Raw genomic sequence first — 15,619 nt, 5'->3', positions numbered from 1 at the left:
CTTCATGATATTTTCTTGATAATATGAAAGCAGGAAAGGGAAGCTTGGCAATAAGCAATCCTAAAGCAAGGTGTGACTCCAGGGAAGAATGACTTGAAAACAACATACAGAAAGACTCATGTAAAAAAGCCCTGATGAGGCTTGAACTCATGACCCCTGGTTTACAAGACCAGTGCTCTGCCACTGAGCTACAAGGCCAGTCTGCATGCAGGATGTAAATTGCAACATGTATTCTTACTGAGGTATGAATATATCTATGATTTTGAGACTCTGTATGGAAACGTAGTTGCATATGAATGTCCACGTGCGCGCACACATTGAAGACCATGCTTAAGGCACTTTTCTTGGAAGTATGAAAAACTACATTTTCATATGAGAAAATAAGAGTTTTCACATTCAAGACCATACCGATAGCTCTAGTTAGTATGTCTGCAATCAGTGACATATAGAGAACCCACTTATTAGAAGTGATCTGTCTCTGTGGGGCAGACATATGTTAACAGTCATTCATTTGAGACGGCCTAAACTTTAGGAGTAAGAGCTGCTTTCTTATCAATCTATTTATCCAAACTGGTTAATAAGCCAGGAGTGAGTGAAAGGCAATCCTCTGGAAACTCCATGAAAGATCTAATTTCTATTACGCACAAAATACTTCACTTTATTTGACATATTTGTTAAAATGGAACAGTCAGATGATCCCATCTAGCGGATCCTGGCTCTGTCTTGAAAGAGAGTGTAATTATACTACAAGAAATGCTGGCCATCAAAAGAGACTCTGATGGCTTTCCGACGAAGGTGGGATTCGAACCCACGCGTGCAGAGCACAATGGATTAGCAGTCCATCGCCTTAACCACTCGGCCACCTCGTCTGCCCTACAGCCCCATCTGAAACCTTGCTTCACAAAAGGTACTGAAGTGTCAATATACTGTACCTAAAAAAGAAAAAAAACAGCTGAGGCAAGATCTCACATTCCACGTCTTCCCCCAATTAGGGACCTACATTTCATTTTTGGGAAATTCTTACTATGTGCTAATTACAAATATTCATAAGATTCCCCTAGACTTTGTCAGAACTGTCAAGATATAATTCTATGGGGTTTTGAATAGACAGAGCATATGTTATAGGACAATTATAGAATCTATTCCGTTTGGACTGTATTTTTAATAGTCATGATAACATGCTAGCATGTGAGTCGATCTTGCACAGTGAATGATGGAGCAGTGTCTGTCATCTACTTGGTCAGCTGTAGATGGCTCACCTGGGGAGATGAGAAAAGAGAGAGCTCCAGTGGCGCAATCGGTTAGCGCGCGGTACTTATACAGCAGTACTTGCACTGAGCCATGCCGAGGTTGTGAGTTCGAGCCTCACCTGGAGCAGCCGTGTTGTTTTTCATAAACCATTTCACAAAAAGTAAAGTTTAAACTCAGAGTATGGACGGCCCTTGCTAGAGAGTCTTTACTTCTTATAGGATCTACGTGTCCTACTCCTCTGGGTGCCAAATATCACATATCCTACGCGATGCTCAGTTTAAACAGTCCATGATGTGCCATCTTGCATTTCATGCAAACACCACATCAGTGCATTTAAAAATACATTTGTAGAATAATAAATATGATGAAAACAGTGTTCTCACATGATAACCATAAACTGAAGAGCTGCAAAAAATGCTGTATCAGCTACTTACAATAAAAGGTGACTCGAAAAAACTAGCAAAAGAAGAGCATCATCATATTAAAGGTTCTATTCACCATCTTGAGTTGCACCATAGCAGCTTATGGTGCTTTTCTGCTCAGAGTGTGCCTCCAATCCCACATTCATTTTTAATTTCTTTGCAATTTAAAAAACAACAATTACTGCTCGAAGTTCACTTTTCAAAACCATTCAACCTATTAAATGTATTTCTCTAACCTATGAATGTGGTCCATGTTCACTTTTCCTCATCTTCATCTCGATACTCCTTTCCCAGAAACCAGGTTCACTTCTTCATTCAACCCACCCATCCAAGGTCACCAAATCTTTGAAGCAAGTCTGCCTATTCTCCCTTTCTCTCTATGTACAAGATACCTTGTATCATTTGAATGGAAAGCAGGAGAGAAGGATATTTATGGTGAGTGGGGGTGGGGTTTTGAGGAGTAACCTCATTTGCCTAAGAGCCGGGGTATCTGGGGAAAAAAGTATTTTATGGGGGAAGAATTTCACATCTCCTTGGTGAAATTTGTAGGGCCTTATAACATCCTTTCTGTGGATGCAGATTCAGTCGGAACAGAGGTCCTAGTCCTCGCTCTGCCTTTCAAAGGAACTGTAAATATGCATGGCTTATTTGGCTTTGCCCGGCAGGGTGAGAATGGCGTTTGTCAGGCGTTCGTCAGGCGATCGGAAGGGGTGAGGCAATAATTTATAATTCAATGATCTTCATGATATTTTCTTGATAATATGAAAGCAGGAAAGGGAAGCTTGGCAATAAGCAATCCTAAAGCAAGGTGTGACTCCAGGGAAGAATGACTTGAAAACAACATACAGAAAGACTCATGTAAAAAGGCCATGATGAGGCTTGAACTCATGACCCCTGGTTTACAAGACCAGTGCTCTGCCACTGAGCTACAAGGCCAGTCTGCACGCAGGATGTAAATTGCAACATGTATTCTTACTGAGGTATGAATATATCTATGATTTTGAGACTCTGTATGGAAACGTAGTTGCATATGAATGTCCACGTGCGCGCACACATTGAAGACCATGCTTAAGGCACTTTTCTTGGAAGTATGAAAAACTACATTTTCATATGAGAAAATAAGAGTTTTCACATTCAAGACCATACTGATAGCTCTAGTTAGTATGTCTGCAATCAGTGACATATAGAGAACCCACTTATTAGAAGTGATCTGTCTCTGTGGGGCAGACATATGTTAACAGTCATTCATTTGAGACGGCCTAAACTTTAGGAGTAAGAGCTGATTTCTTATCAATCTATTTATCCAAACTGGTTAATAAGCCAGGAGTGAGTGAAAGGCAATCCTCTGGAAACTCCATGAAAGATCTAATTTCTATTACGCACAAAATACTTCACTTTATTTGACATATTTGTTAAAATGGAACAGTCAGATGATCCCATCTAGCGGATCCTGGCTCTGTCTTGAAAGAGAGTGTAATTATACTACAAGAAATGCTGGCCATCAAAAGAGACTCTGATGGCTTTCCGACGAAGGTGGGATTCGAACCCACGCGTGCAGAGCACAATGGATTAGCAGTCCATCGCCTTAACCACTCGGCCACCTCGTCTGCCCTACAGCCCCATCTGAAACCTTGCTTCACAAAAGGTACTGAAGTGTCAATATACTGTACCTAAAAAAGAAAAAAAACAGCTGAGGCAAGATCTCACATTCCACGTCTTCCCCCAATTAGGGACCTACATTTCATTTTTGGGAAATTCTTACTATGTGCTAATTACAAATATTCATAAGATTCCCCTAGACTTTGTCAGAACTGTCAAGATATAATTCTATGGGGTTTTGAATAGACAGAGCATATGTTATAGGACAATTATAGAATCTATTCCGTTTGGACTGTATTTTTAATAGTCATGATAACATGCTAGCATGTGAGTCGATCTTGCACAGTGAATGATGGAGCAGTGTCTGTCATCTACTTGGTCAGCTGTAGATGGCTCACCTGGGGAAATGTGAAAAGAGAGAGCTCCAGTGGCGCAATCGGTTAGCGCGCGGTACTTATACAGCAGTACTTGCACTGAGCCATGCCGAGGTTGTGAGTTTGAGCCTCACCTGGAGCAGCCGTGTTGTTTTTCATAAACCATTTCACAAAAAGTAAAGTTTAAACTCAGAGTATGGACGGCCCTTGCTAGAGAGTCTTTACTTCTTATAGGATCTACGTGTCCTACTCCTCTGGGTGCCAAATATCACATATCCTACGCGATGCTCAGTTTAAACATTCCATGATGTGCCATCTTGCATTTCATGCAAACACCACATCAGTGCATTTAAAAATACATTTGTAGAATAATAAATATGATGAAAACAGTGTTCTCACATGATAACCATAAACTGAAGAGCTGCAAAAAATGCTGTATCAGCTACTTACAATAAAAGGTGACTCGAAAAAACTAGCAAAAGAAGAGCATCATCATATTAAAGGTTCTATTCACCATCTTGAGTTGCACCATAGCAGCTTATGGTGCTTTTCTGCTCAGAGTGTGCCTCCAATCCCACATTCATTTTTAATTTATTTGCAATTTAAAAAACAACAATTACTGCTCGAAGTTCACTTTTCAAAACCATTCAACCTATTAAATGTATTTCTCTAACCTATGAATGTGGTCCATGTTCACTTTTCCTCATCTTCATCTCGATACTCCTTTCCCAGAAACCAGGTTCACTTCTTCATTCAACCCACCCATCCAAGGTCACCAAATCTTTGAAGCACAAGTCTTCCTATTCTCCCTTTCTCTCTATGTACAAGATACCTTGTATCATTTGAATGGACAGCAGGAGAGAAGGATATTTATGGTGAGTGGGGGTGGGGTTTTGAGGAGTAACCTCATTTGCCTAAGAGCCGGGGTATCTGGGAAAAAAAGTATTTTATGGGGGAAGAATTTCACATCTCCTTGGTGAAATTTGTAGGGCCTTATAACATCCTTTCTGTGGATTCAGATTCAGTCGGAACAGAGGTCCTAGTCCTCGCTCTGCCTTTCAAAGGAACTGTAAATATGCATGGCTTATTTGGCTTTGCCCGGCAGGGTGAGAATGGCGTTGGTCTGGCGTTCGTCAGGCGATCGGAAGGGGTGAGGCAATAATTTATAATTCAATGATCTTCATGATATTTTCTTGATAATATGAAAGCAGGAAAGGGAAGCTTGGCAATAAGCAATCCTAAAGCAAGGTGTGACTCCAGGGAAGAATGACTTGAAAACAACATACAGAAAGACTCATGTAAAAAGGCCATGATGAGGCTTGAACTCATGACCCCTGGTTTACAAGACCAGTGCTCTGCCACTGAGCTACAAGGCCAGTCTGCACGCAGGATGTAAATTGCAACATGTATTCTTACTGAGGTATGAATATATCTATGATTTTGAGACTCTGTATGGAAACGTAGTTGCATATGAATGTCCACGTGCGCGCACACATTGAAGACCATGCTTAAGGCACTTTTCTTGGAAGTATGAAAAACTACATTTTCATATGAGAAAATAAGAGTTTTCACATTCAAGACCATACTGATAGCTGTAGTTAGTATGTCTGCAATCAGTGACATATAGAGAACCCACTTATTAGAAGTGATCTGTCTCTGTGGGGCAGACATATGTTAACAGTCATTCATTTGAGACGGCCTAAACTTTAGGAGTAAGAGCTGCTTTCTTATCAATCTATTTATCCAAACTGGTTAATAAGCCAGGAGTGAGTGAAAGGCAATCCTCTGGAAACTCCATGAAAGATCTAATTTCTATTACGCACAAAATACTTCACTTTATTTGACATATTTGTTAAAATGGAACAGTCAGATGATCCCATCTAGCGGATCCTGGCTCTGTCTTGAAAGAGAGTGTAACTATACTACAAGAAATGCTGGCCATCAAAAGAGACTCTGATGGCTTTCCGACGAAGGTGGGATTCGAACCCACGCATGCAGAGCACAATGGATTAGCAGTCCATTGCCTTAACCACTCAGCCACCTCGTCTGCCCTACAGCCCCATCTGAAACCTTGCTTCACAAAAGGTACTGAAGTGTCAATATACTGTACCTAAAAAAGAAAAAAAACTGCTGAGGCAAGATCTCACATTCCACGTCTTCCCCCAATTAGGGACCTACATTTCATTTTTGGGAAATTCTTACTATGTGCTAATTACAAATATTCATAAGATTCCCCTAGACTTTGTCAGAACTGTCAAGATATAATTCTATGGGGTTTTGAATAGACAGAGCATATGTTATAGGACAATTATAGAATCTATTCCGTTTGGACTGTATTTTTAATAGTCATGATAACATGCTAGCATGTGAGTCGATCTTGCACAGTGAATGATGGAGCAGCGTCTGTCATCTACTTGGTCAGCTGTAGATGGCTCACCTGGGGAGATGTGAAAAGAGAGAGCTCCAGTGGCGCAATCGGTTAGCGCGCAGTACTTGCACTGAGCCATGCCGAGGTTGTGAGTTCGAGCCTCACCTGGAGCAGCCGTGTTGTTTTTCATAAACCATTTCACAAAAAGTAAAGTTTAAACTCAGAGTATGGACGGCCCTTGCTAGAGACTCTTTACTTCTTATAGGATCTACGTGTCCTACTCCTCTGGGTGCCAAATATCACATATCCTACGCGATGCTCAGTTTAAACATTCCATGATGTGCCATCTTGCATTTCATGCAAACACCACATCAGTGCATTTAAAAATACATTTGTAGAATAATAAATATGATGAAAACAGTGTTCTCACATGATAACCATAAACTGAAGAGCTGCAAAAAATGCTGTATCAGCTACTTACAATAAAAGGTGACTCGAAAAAACTAGCAAAAGAAGAGCATCATCATATTAAAGGTTCTATTCACCATCTTGAGTTGCACCATAGCAGCTTATGGTGCTTTTCTGCTCAGAGTGTGCCTCCAATCCCACATTCATTTTTAATTTATTTGCAATTTAAAAAACAACAATTACTGCTCGAAGTTCACTTTTCAAAACCATTCAACCTATTAAATGTATTTCTCTAACCTATGAATGTGGTCCATGTTCACTTTTCCTCATCTTCATCTCGATACTCCTTTCCCAGAAACCAGGTTCACTTCTTCATTAAACCCACCCATCCAAGGTCACCAAATCTTTGAAGCACAAGTCTTCCTATTCTCCCTTTCTCTCTATGTACAAGATACCTTGTATCATTTGAATGGACAGCAGGAGAGAAGGATATTTATGGTGAGTGGGGGTGGGGTTTTGAGGAGTAACCTCATTTGCCTAAGAGCCGGGGTATCTGGCAAAAAAAGTATTTTATGGGGGAAGAATTTCACATCTCCTTGGTGAAATTTGTAGGGCCTTATAACATCCTTTCTGTGGATTCAGATTCAGTCGGAACAGAGGTCCTAGTCCTCGCTCTGCCTTTCAAAGGAACTGTAAATATGCATGGCTTATTTGGCTTTGCCCGGCAGGGTGAGAATGGCGTTGGTCTGGCGTTCGTCAGGCGATCGGAAGGGGTGAGGCAATAATTTATAATTCAATGATCTTCATGATATTTTCTTGATAATATGAAAGCAGGAAAGGGAAGCTTGGCAATAAGCAATCCTAAAGCAAGGTGTGACTCCAGGGAAGAATGACTTGAAAACAACATACAGAAAGACTCATGTAAAAAGGCCCTGATGAGGCTTGAACTCATGACCCCTGGTTTACAAGACCAGTGCTCTGCCACTGAGCTACAAGGCCAGTCTGCACGCAGGATGTAAATTGCAACATGTATTCTTACTGAGGTATGAATATATCTATGATTTTGAGACTCTGTATGGAAACGTAGTTGCATATGAATGTCCACGTGCGCGCACACATTGAAGACCATGCTTAAGGCACTTTTCTTGGAAGTATGAAAAACTACATTTTCATATGAGAAAATAAGAGTTTTCACATTCAAGACCATACCGATAGCTCTAGTTAGTATGTCTGCAATCAGTGACATATAGAGAACCCACTTATTAGAAGTGATCTGTCTCTGTGGGGCAGACATATGTTAACAGTCATTCATTTGAGACGGCCTAAACTTTAGGAGTAAGAGCTGCTTTCTTATCAATCTATTTATCCAAACTGGTTAATAAGCCAGGAGTGAGTGAAAGGCAATCCTCTGGAAACTCCATGAAAGATCTAATTTCTATTACGCACAAAATACTTCACTTTATTTGACATATTTGTTAAAATGGAACAGTCAGATGATCCCATCTAGCGGATCCTGGCTCTGTCTTGAAAGAGAGTGTAATTATACTACAAGAAATGCTGGCCATCAAAAGAGACTCTGATGGCTTTCCGACGAAGGTGGGATTCGAACCCACGCGTGCAGAGCACAATGGATTAGCAGTCCATCGCCTTAACCACTCAGCCACCTCGTCTGCCCTACAGCCCCATCTGAAACCTTGCTTCACAAAAGGTACTGAAGTGTCAATATACTGTACCTAAAAAAGAAAAAAAACAGCTGAGGCAAGATCTCACATTCCACGTCTTCCCCCAATTAGGGACCTACATTTCATTTTTGGGAAATTCTTACTATGTGCTAATTACAAATATTCATAAGATTCCCCTAGACTTTGTCAGAACTGTCAAGATATAATTCTATGGGGTTTTGAATAGACAGAGCATATGTTATAGGACAATTATAGAATCTATTCCGTTTGGACTGTATTTTTAATAGTCATGATAACATGCTAGCATGTGAGTCGATCTTGCACAGTGAATGATGGAGCAGTGTCTGTCATCTACTTGGTCAGCTGTAGATGGCTCACCTGGGGAGATGTGAAAAGAGAGAGCTCCAGTGGCGCAATCGGTTAGCGCGCGGTACTTATACAGCAGTACTTGCACTGAGCCATGCCGAGGTTGTGAGTTCGAGCCTCACCTGGAGCAGCCGTGTTGTTTTTCATAAACCATTTCACAAAAAGTAAAGTTTAAACTCAGAGTATGGACGGCCCTTGCTAGAGAGTCTTTACTTCTTATAGGATCTACGTGTCCTACTCCTCTGGGTGCCAAATATCACATATCCTACGCGATGCTCACTTTAAACATTCCATGATGTGCCATCTTGCATTTCATGCAAACACCACATCAGTGCATTTAAAAATACATTTGTAGAATAATAAATATGATGAAAACAGTGTTCTCACATGATAACCATAAACTGAAGAGCTGCAAAAAATGCTGTATCAGCTACTTACAATAAAAGGTGACTCGAAAAAACTAGCAAAAGAAGAGCATCATCATATTAAAGGTTCTATTCACCATCTTGAGTTGCACCATAGCAGCTTATGGTGCGTTTCTGCTCAGAGTGTGCCTCCAATCCCACATTCATTTTTAATTTATTTGCAATTTAAAAAACAACAATTACTGCTCGAAGTTCACTTTTCAAAACCATTCAACCTATTAAATGTATTTCTCTAACCTATGAATGTGGTCCATGTTCACTTTTCCTCATCTTCATCTCGATACTCCTTTCCCAGAAACCAGGTTCACTTCTTCATTAAACCCACCCATCCAAGGTCACCAAATCTTTGAAGCACAAGTCTGCCTATTCTCCCTTTCTCTCTATGTACAAGATACCTTGTATCATTTGAATGGACAGCAGGAGAGAAGGATATTTATGGTGAGTGGGGGTGGGGTTTTGAGGAGTAACCTCATTTGCCTAAGAGCCGGGGTATCTGGGAAAAAAAGTATTTTATGGGGGAAGAATTTCACATCTCCTTGGTGAAATTTGTAGGGCCTTATAACATCCTTTCTGTGGATGCAGATTCAGTCGGAACAGAGGTCCTAGTCCTCGCTCTGCCTTTCAAAGGAACTGTAAATATGCATGGCTTATTTGGCTTTGCCCGGCAGGGCTTGCCCGGCAGGGTGAGAATGGCGTTTGTCAGGCGTTCATCAGGCGATCGGAAGGGGTGAGGCAATAATTTATAATTCAATGATCTTCATGATATTTTCTTGATAATATGAAAGCAGGAAAGGGAAGCTTGGCAATAAGCAATCCTAAAGCAAGGTGTGACTCCAGGGAAGAATGACTTGAAAACAACATACAGAAAGACTCATGTAAAAAGGCCCTGAGGAAGCTTGAACTCATGACCCCTGGTTTACAAGACCAGTGCTCTGCCACTGAGCTACAAGGCCAGTCTGCACGCAGGATGTAAATTGCAACATGTATTCTTACTGAGGTATGAATATATCTATGATTTTGAGACTCTGTATGGAAACGTAGTTGCATATGAATGTCCACGTGCGCGCACACATTGAAGACCATGCTTAAGGCACTTTTCTTGGAAGTATGAAAAACTACATTTTCATATGAGAAAATAAGAGTTTTCACATTCAAGACCATACCGATAGCTCTAGTTAGTATGTCTGCAATCAGTGACATATAGAGAACCCACTTATTAGAAGTGATCTGTCTCTGTGGGGCAGACATATGTTAACAGTCATTCATTTGAGACGGCCTAAACTTTAGGAGTAAGAGCTGCTTTCTTATCAATCTATTTTTCCAAACTGGTTAATAAGCCAGGAGTGAGTGAAAGGCAATCCTCTGGAAACTCCATGAAAGATCTAATTTCTATTACGCACAAAATACTTCACTTTATTTGACATATTTGTTAAAATGGAACAGTCAGATGATCCCATCTAGCGGATCCTGGCTCTGTCTTGAAAGAGAGTGTAATTATACTACAAGAAATGCTGGCCATCAAAAGAGACTCTGATGGCTTTCCGACGAAGGTGGGATTCGAACCCACGCGTGCAGAGCACAATGGATTAGCAGTCCATCGCCTTAACCACTCGGCCACCTCGTCTGCCCTACAGCCCCATCTGAAACCTTGCTTCACAAAAGGTACTGAAGTGTCAATATACTGTACCTAAAAAAGAAAAAAAACAGCTGAGGCAAGATCTCACATTCCACGTCTTCCCCCAATTAGGGACCTACATTTCATTTTTGGGAAATTCTTACTATGTGCTAATTACAAATATTCATAAGATTCCCCTAGACTTTGTCAGAACTGTCAAGATATAATTCTATGGGGTTTTGAATAGACAGAGCATATGTTATAGGACAATTATAGAATCTATTCCGTTTGGACTGTATTTTTAATAGTCATGATAACATGCTAGCATGTGAGTCGATCTTGCACAGTGAATGATGGAGCAGTGTCTGTCATCTACTTGGTCAGCTGTAGATGGCTCACCTGGGGAGATGTGAAAAGAGAGAGCTCCAGTGGCGCAATCGGTTAGCGCACAGTACTTGCACTGAGCCATGCCGAGGTTGTGAGTTCGAGCCTCACCTGGAGCAGCCGTGTTGTTTTTCATAAACAATTTCACAAAAAGTAAAGTTTAAACTCAGAGTATGGACGGCCCTTGCTAGAGAGTCTTTACTTCTTATAGGATCTACGTGTCCTACTCCTCTGGGTGCCAAATATCACATATCCTACGCGATGCTCAGTTTAAACATTCCATGATGTGCCATCTTGCATTTCATGCAAACACCACATCAGTGCATTTAAAAATACATTTGTAGAATAATAAATATGATGAAAACAGTGTTCTCACATGATAACCATAAACTGAAGAGCTGCAAAAAATGCTGTATCAGCTACTTACAATAAAAGGTGACTCGAAAAAACTAGCAAAAGAAGAGCATCATCATATTAAAGGTTCTATTCACCATCTTGAGTTGCACCATAGCAGCTTATGGTGCTTTTCTGCTCAGAGTGTGCCTCCAATCCCACATTCATTTTTAATTTATTTGCAATTTAAAAAACAACAATTACTGCTCGAAGTTCACTTTTCAAAACCATTCAACCTATTAAATGTATTTCTGTAACCTATGAATGTGGTCCATGTTCACTTTTCCTCATCTTCATCTCGATACTCCTTTCCCAGAAACCAGGTTCACTTCTTCATTAAACCCACCCATCCAAGGTCACCAAATCTTTGAAGCACAAGTCTTCCTATTCTCCCTTTCTCTCTATGTACAAGATACCTTGTATCATTTGAATGGACAGCAGGAGAGAAGGATATTTATGGTGAGTGGGGGTGGGGTTTTGAGGAGTAACCTCATTTGCCTAAGAGCCGGGGTATCTGGCAAAAAAAGTATTTTATGGGGGAAGAATTTCACATCTCCTTGGTGAAATTTGTAGGGCCTTATAACATCCTTTCTGTGGATTCAGATTCAGTCGGAACAGAGGTCCTAGTCCTCGCTCTGCCTTTCAAAGGAACTGTAAATATGCATGGCTTATTTGGCTTTGCCCGGCAGGGTGAGAATGGCGTTTGTCAGGCGTTCGTCAGGCGATCGGAAGGGGTGAGGCAATAATTTATAATTCAATGATCTTCATGATATTTTCTTGATAATATGAAAGCAGGAAAGGGAAGCTTGGCAATAAGCAATCCTAAAGCAAGGTGTGACTCCAGGGAAGAATGACTTGAAAACAACATACAGAAAGACTCATGTAAAAAGGCCCTGATGAGGCTTGAACTCATGACCCCTGGTTTACAAGACCAGTGCTCTGCCACTGAGCTACAAGGCCAGTCTGCACGCAGGATGTAAATTGCAACATGTATTCTTACTGAGGTATGAATATATCTATGATTTTGAGACTCTGTATGGAAACGTAGTTGCATATGAATGTCCACGTGCGCGCACACATTGAAGACCATGCTTAAGGCACTTTTCTTGGAAGTATGAAAAATTACATTTTCATATGAGAAAATAAGAGTTTTCACATTCAAGACCATACCGATAGCTCTAGTTAGTATGTCTGCAATCAGTGACATATAGAGAACCCACTTATTAGAAGTGATCTGTCTCTGTGGGGCAGACATATGTTAACAGTCATTCATTTGAGACGGCCTAAACTTTAGGAGTAAGAGCTGCTTTCTTATCAATCTATTTATCCAAACTGGTTAATAAGCCAGGAGTGAGTGAAAGGCAATCCTCTGGAAACTCCATGAAAGATCTAATTTCTATTACGCACAAAATACTTCACTTTATTTGACATATTTGTTAAAATGGAACAGTCAGATGATCCCATCTAGCGGATCCTGGCTCTGTCTTGAAAGAGAGTGTAATTATACTACAAGAAATGCTGGCCATCAAAAGAGACTCTGATGGCTTTCCGACGAAGGTGGGATTCGAACCCACGCGTGCAGAGCACAATGGATTAGCAGTCCATCGCCTTAACCACTCGGCCACCTCGTCTGCCCTACAGCCCCATCTGAAACCTTGCTTCACAAAAGGTACTGAAGTGTCAATATACTGTACCTAAAAAAGAAAAAAAACAGCTGAGGCAAGATCTCACATTCCACGTCTTCCCCCAATTAGGGACCTACATTTCATTTTTGGGAAATTCTTACTATGTGCTAATTACAAATATTCATAAGATTCCCCTAGACTTTGTCAGAACTGTCAAGATATAATTCTATGGGGTTTTGAATAGACAGAGCATATGTTATAGGACAATTATAGAATCTATTCCGTTTGGACTGTATTTTTAATAGTCATGATAACATGCTAGCATGTGAGTCGATCTTGCACAGTGAATGATGGAGCAGTGTCTGTCATCTACTTGGTCAGCTGTAGATGGCTCACCTGGGGAGATGTGAAAAGAGAGAGCTCCAGTGGCGCAATCGGTTAGCGCGCGGTACTTATACAGCAGTACTTGCACTGAGCCATGCCGAGGTTGTGAGTTCGAGCCTCACCTGGAGCAGCCGTGTTGTTTTTCATAAACCATTTCACAAAAAGTAAAGTTTAAACTCAGAGTATGGACGGCCCTTGCTAGAGAGTCTTTACTTCTTATAGGATCTACGTGTCCTACTCCTCTGGGTGCCAAATATCACATATCCTACGCGATGCTCAGTTTAAACATTCCATGATGTGCCATCTTGCATTTCATGCAAACACCACATCAGTGCATTTAAAAATACATTTGTAGAATAATAAATATGATGAAAACAGTGTTCTCACATGATAACCATAAACTGAAGAGCTGCAAAAAATGCTGTATCAGCTACTTACAATAAAAGGTGACTCGAAAAAACTAGCAAAAGAAGAGCATCATCATATTAAAGGTTCTATTCACCATCTTGAGTTGCACCATAGCAGCTTATGGTGCTTTTCTGCTCAGAGTGTGCCTCCAATCCCACATTCATTTTTAATTTCTTTGCAATTTAAAAAACGACAATTACTGCTCGAAGTTCACTTTTCAAAACCATTCAACCTATTAAATGTATTTCTCTAACCTATGAATGTGGTCCATGTTCACTTTTCCTCATCTTCATCTCGATACTCCTTTCCCAGAAACCAGGTTCACTTCTTCATTCAACCCACCCATCCAAGGTCACCAAATCTTTGAAGCAAGTCTGCCTATTCTCCCTTTCTCTCTATGTACAAGATACCTTGTATCATTTGAATGGACAGCAGGAGAGAAGGATATTTATGGTGAGTGGGGGTGGGGTTTTGAGGAGTAACCTCATTTGCCTAAGAGCCGGGGTATCTGGGGAAAAAAGTATTTTATGGGGGAAGAATTTCACATCTCCTTGGTGAAATTTGTAGGGCCTTATAACATCCTTTCTGTGGATGCAGATTCAGTCGGAACAGAGGTCCTAGTCCTCGCTCTGCCTTTCAAAGGAACTGTAAATATGCATGGCTTATTTGGCTTTGCCCGGCAGGGCTTGCCCGGCAGGGTGAGAATGGCGTTTGTCAGGCGTTCATCAGTCGATCGGAAGGGGTGAGGCAATAATTTATAATTCAATGATCTTCATGATATTTTCTTGATAATATGAAAGCAGGAAAGGGAAGCTTGGCAATAAGCAATTCTAAAGCAAGGTGTGACTCCAGGGAAGAATGACTTGAAAACAACATACAGAAAGACTCATGTAAAAAGGCCCTGAGGAAGCTTGAACTCATGACCCCTGGTTTACAAGACCAGTGCTCTGCCACTGAGCTACAAGGCCAGTCTGCACGCAGGATGTAAATTGCAACATGTATTCTTACTGAGGTATGAATATATCTATGATTTTGAGACTCTGTATGGAAACGTAGTTGCATATGAATGTCCACGTGCGCGCACACATTGAAGACCATGCTTAAGGCACTTTTCTTGGAAGTATGAAAAACTACATTTTCATATGAGAAAATAAGAGTTTTCACATTCAAGACCATACCGATAGCTCTAGTTAGTATGTCTGCAATCAGTGACATATAGAGAACCCACTTATTAGAAGTGATCTGTCTCTGTGGGGCAGACATATGTTAACAGTCATTCATTTGAGACGGCCTAAACTTTAGGAGTAAGAGCTGCTTTCTTATCAATCTATTTTTCCAAACTGGTTAATAAGCCAGGAGTGAGTGAAAGGCAATCCTCTGGAAACTCCATGAAAGATCTAATTTCTATTACGCACAAAATACTTCACTTTATTTGACATATTTGTTAAAATGGAACAGTCAGATGATCCCATCTAGCGGATCCTGGCTCTGTCTTGAAAGAGAGTGTAATTATACTACAAGAAATGCTGGCCATCAAAAGAGACTCTGATGGCTTTCCGACGAAGGTGGGATTCGAACCCACGCGTGCAGAGCACAATGGATTAGCAGTCCATCGCCTTAACCACTCGGCCACCTCGTCTGCCCTACAGCCCCATCTGAAACCTTGCTTCACAAAAGGTACTGAAGTGTCAATATACTGTACCTAAAAAAGAAAAAAAACAGCTGAGGCAAGATCTCACATTCCACGTCTTCCCCCAATTAGGGACCTACATTTCATTTTTGGGAAATTCTTACTATGTGCTAATTACAAATATTCATAAGATTCCCCTAGACTTTGTCAGAACTGTCAAGATATAATTCTATGGGGTTTTGAATAGACAGAGCATATGTTATAGGACAATTATAGAATCTATTC

At 40.7% G+C, this 15,619-nt stretch overlaps 11 non-coding genes across 11 annotated transcripts; 4 read left to right on the top strand and 7 right to left on the bottom strand.

Annotated features, from left to right (window-relative positions):
* Window positions 1-787: 787 nt before the first annotated feature.
* Window positions 788-869, bottom strand: TRNAS-GCU (transfer RNA serine (anticodon GCU)). Its single transcript has one exon. It is a non-coding gene; the product is annotated as a tRNA-Ser (tRNA).
* Window positions 870-1,282: 413 nt separating this feature from the next.
* On the top strand, window positions 1,283-1,377 carry TRNAI-UAU (transfer RNA isoleucine (anticodon UAU)). Its single transcript has 2 exons — window positions 1,283-1,320; window positions 1,342-1,377. It is a non-coding gene; the product is annotated as a tRNA-Ile (tRNA).
* A 1,821-nt stretch (window positions 1,378-3,198) lies between these two features.
* On the bottom strand, window positions 3,199-3,280 carry TRNAS-GCU (transfer RNA serine (anticodon GCU)). Its single transcript has one exon. It is a non-coding gene; the product is annotated as a tRNA-Ser (tRNA).
* A 413-nt stretch (window positions 3,281-3,693) lies between these two features.
* Window positions 3,694-3,788, top strand: TRNAI-UAU (transfer RNA isoleucine (anticodon UAU)). The gene is made up of 2 exons: window positions 3,694-3,731; window positions 3,753-3,788. It is a non-coding gene; the product is annotated as a tRNA-Ile (tRNA).
* A 3,561-nt stretch (window positions 3,789-7,349) lies between these two features.
* TRNAT-UGU (transfer RNA threonine (anticodon UGU)) lies at window positions 7,350-7,421 on the bottom strand. Its single transcript has one exon. It is a non-coding gene; the product is annotated as a tRNA-Thr (tRNA).
* A 1,084-nt stretch (window positions 7,422-8,505) lies between these two features.
* Window positions 8,506-8,600, top strand: TRNAI-UAU (transfer RNA isoleucine (anticodon UAU)). The gene is made up of 2 exons: window positions 8,506-8,543; window positions 8,565-8,600. It is a non-coding gene; the product is annotated as a tRNA-Ile (tRNA).
* A 1,837-nt stretch (window positions 8,601-10,437) lies between these two features.
* On the bottom strand, window positions 10,438-10,519 carry TRNAS-GCU (transfer RNA serine (anticodon GCU)). Its single transcript has one exon. It is a non-coding gene; the product is annotated as a tRNA-Ser (tRNA).
* Window positions 10,520-12,175: 1,656 nt separating this feature from the next.
* On the bottom strand, window positions 12,176-12,247 carry TRNAT-UGU (transfer RNA threonine (anticodon UGU)). The gene has a single exon. It is a non-coding gene; the product is annotated as a tRNA-Thr (tRNA).
* A 589-nt stretch (window positions 12,248-12,836) lies between these two features.
* Window positions 12,837-12,918, bottom strand: TRNAS-GCU (transfer RNA serine (anticodon GCU)). Its single transcript has one exon. It is a non-coding gene; the product is annotated as a tRNA-Ser (tRNA).
* A 413-nt stretch (window positions 12,919-13,331) lies between these two features.
* Window positions 13,332-13,426, top strand: TRNAI-UAU (transfer RNA isoleucine (anticodon UAU)). The gene is made up of 2 exons: window positions 13,332-13,369; window positions 13,391-13,426. It is a non-coding gene; the product is annotated as a tRNA-Ile (tRNA).
* A 1,835-nt stretch (window positions 13,427-15,261) lies between these two features.
* Window positions 15,262-15,343, bottom strand: TRNAS-GCU (transfer RNA serine (anticodon GCU)). Its single transcript has one exon. It is a non-coding gene; the product is annotated as a tRNA-Ser (tRNA).
* Window positions 15,344-15,619: the final 276 nt, after the last annotated feature.

The sequence above is a fragment of the Triturus cristatus genome, chromosome 12 (genome assembly GCF_964204655.1).
Source record: "Triturus cristatus chromosome 12, aTriCri1.1, whole genome shotgun sequence".
Taxonomy (NCBI): Eukaryota; Metazoa; Chordata; class Amphibia; order Caudata; family Salamandridae; genus Triturus; species Triturus cristatus.
Note: the sequence above shows the minus strand (reverse complement) of the source record. Positions and strands in the feature narration are given on the sequence as shown.